Source organism: Salmo salar, unplaced genomic scaffold (assembly GCF_965601325.2).
Source record: "Salmo salar unplaced genomic scaffold, fSalSal1 ptg000838l, whole genome shotgun sequence".
In the NCBI taxonomy this organism is placed as follows: domain Eukaryota; kingdom Metazoa; phylum Chordata; class Actinopteri; order Salmoniformes; family Salmonidae; genus Salmo; species Salmo salar.
Window position 1 is genome coordinate 1,257,067 of NW_027675516.1, and position 2,934 is coordinate 1,260,000.

The window sequence follows — 2,934 nt, forward strand, 5'->3', positions numbered from 1 at the left end:
TCTCCCCCCCTTCCCCCTCTCTCTCTCTCTTTCTCCACCTCCCCTCTCTCTCTCTCCTTCTCTCTCTTTCTCTCTCTCCTCCCTCTCCCTCTCTCTTTCTCTCCCCTTCCCCTTCCCCTCTCTCTCTCTTTCTCTCCCCTTCCCCTCTCTCTCCTGTCTCCCCCCCCTCTCTCTCTCTATCTTTCTCTAAAGGGGAGTCAAGCTGAGGACACCGGTCTCTATGACAACCTGCTAGCTCAGGATATGTCATAGGAACTTGATTAGGTAGATTACATTAGTGTGGTGTTGTGTGTGTGTGTGTGTCTGTGAGTGTGTGTGTCTGTGAGTGTGTTGTGTTTGTGTGTGTGTGTGTGTGTGCGTGTGTGTGTGTGTCTCCAGGGAACATAATGTACCTGCTGCTATAGAACAGGGAAGCTGTATTTGATTTAAAGCAGCTTTTAGTAACAGCGAATCTAGTTATTATATGGACGCTGTAATAATATACATACTGTCCTCGTTGACGGTGGTTCAGCCGTTTCATTGACCTACTCATGTCCATGTGTCGCCATAATGTCGCGTCTGTCCGCCGTAGACGTAGCAGAATGGTGGAACCGATAAAAACGTCTTATTTCATACCGATATAATACACACCGGGATGACGCAAGTCAGGTGATATCCCGTTAAAAGAGGGTGTGTGTGTGTGTACGGTGTTTTGAGGTCGAGTGACAGACAGCAGCGACGTTTTCTCCGCCTGAAGCAGCACCGGGGAGCCGTGAGCAAAGCAGCGGGGAGCTCCCATCTGATGGAAAACGGCGGGTTTTAACGGCCAGCAGCACCGAGAGCATCGACCCGGGAGGCACGGTTCCGTTATCCTAGGAATTAGAGGCTCAGACGGCACCGGAAGGAAAGGTGAGGAGGGATGGAGGACCTGTTTGTTTGTTCGGTGTGTTTGAGAATAAACGGGTGGAAAGGATACAACGGAATACCGTATCGGTTCGTTTCTCTTTAAATAACGAACAGAATAAAAACGAGATGGAAAATACTGCTGCTTCTAAAATGAATATTATTCATTTTTTTTATATAGCCTATATTTATTGTAATTAAATTGGAGTCTAGACAATGTTGGCTTTTCCTCCCCCGTGTATTTCGTCGTAACGTCATCAGACGGACTCAAGGCGAGGCGACATAAAATGCAATATCTGCAAACACAAGGATTAGGATAATTATTTTTATATATCTTTAAAATATGCCGATATAAAAAGACTATTAGTTGATTTAATCTGTCAGACAATATGTTTTTGATGTTGTTGTTTTTGCTACAGAATAATCTGTTCCACTTTACTCTTCACTTTCACATGGCATTTATTTAAAGGAATATGTCGGTTTTCCTTGACCAATGTGCCGTTGTTGAATGTTTAACGCTGAACGAGTCTGTTTTGGTTTAACGTTTCAGTCACTTTATGTCGCTTCCTTTTATTCTGTTTCTGATTGAAGAGTCTGTGAGCGCCGCCTAGTGGTTGGAACTGGAATCACACACAAACTGTTTTCTGGTGGTCAGCTGTCTGTCTGTCTGTCTGTCTGTCTGTCTGCCTGCCTGCCTGCCTGCCTGCCTGCCTGCCTGCCTGTCTGTCTGTCTGTATAACGTGTTGTGTGAGGTCTAGTGTAAAGCATACAGAGGGCTTGTCCAGTCCTTCAGCACTCAGCACACACCACTGTTATAGTCTGTTGTAGGGAGATGAACTGTGCTGACAGAAAAGACTAGAGGCTGCAGGGCTACGTGGTGGTGGGGTTGGATACAGATGTGTGTGTTTAGTATTTACAGAGAGAGAGACAGAGACAGAGACACAGAGAGAGGAGAGTGTGTCTGTGTTTGTGTCAGTTTCCTGTCCTCCTATGTTTTGACAAGCAAAAAGAGAAATGAACCTGGAGGTCTATCATGTTGTTCTGTTATCTCCTGGAGGTCTATGATGTTGTTCTGTTATCTCCTGGAGGTCTATCATGTTGTCCTGTTATCTCCTGGAGGTCTATGATGTTGTTCTGTTATCTCCTGGAGGTCTATCATGTTGTCCTGTTATCTCCTGGAGGTCTATCATGTTGTCCTGTTATCTCCTGGAGGTCTATCATGTTGTTCTGTTATCTCCTGGAGGTCTATCATGTTGTCCTGTTATCTCCTGGAGGTCTATCATGTTGTTCTGTTATCTCCTGGAGGTCTATGATGTTGTTCTGTTATCTCCTGGAGGTCTATCATGTGGTCCTGTTATCTCCTGGAGGTCTATCATGTGGTCCTGTTATCTCCTGGAGGTCTATGATGTTGTTCTGTTATCTCCTGGAGGTCTATCATGTTGTTCTGTTATCTCCTGGAGGTCTATCATGTTGTTCTGTTATCTCCTGGAGGTCTATCATGTGGTCCTGTTATCTCCTGGAGGTCTATGATGTTGTTCTGTTATCTCCTGGAGGTCTATCATGTGGTCCTGTTATCTCCTGGAGGTCTATCATGTGGTCCTGTTATCTCCTGGAGGTCTATCATGTTGTTCTGTTATCTCCTGGAGGTCTATGATGTTGTTCTGTTATCTCCTGGAGGTCTATCATGTTGTCCTGTTATCTCCTGGAGGTCTATCATGTTGTTCTGTTATCTCCTGGAGGTCTATCATGTTGTTCTGTTATCTCCTGGAGGTCTATCATGTTGTTCTGTTATCTCCTGGAGGTCTATCATGTTGTTCTGTTATCTCCTGGAGGTCTATCATGTTGTTCTGTTATCTCCTGGAGGTCTATGATGTTGTTCTGTTATCTCCTGGAGGTCTATCATGTTGTTCTGTTATCTCCTGGAGGTCTATCATGTTGTCCTGTTATCTCCTGGAGGTCTATCATGTTGTTCTGTTATCTCCTGGAGGTCTATCATGTGGTCCTGTTATCTCCTGGAGGTCTATGATGTTGTTCTGTTATCTCCTGGAGGTC

At 45.0% G+C, this 2,934-nt stretch overlaps 1 protein-coding gene across 2 annotated transcripts in view; it reads left to right on the forward strand.

Moving 5' to 3' along the window:
• Positions 1-275: 275 nt before the first annotated feature.
• LOC123738346 (equilibrative nucleoside transporter 4) overlaps positions 276-2,934 on the forward strand; it is a 36,204-nt gene continuing 33,545 nt past the window's right edge. For both annotated transcript variants that reach the window (XM_082972600.1, XM_082972599.1), the window contains exon 1: positions 276-888. The gene's annotated coding sequence lies outside the window, so the exon portion shown is untranslated. The remainder of the gene's footprint in view (positions 889-2,934) is intronic.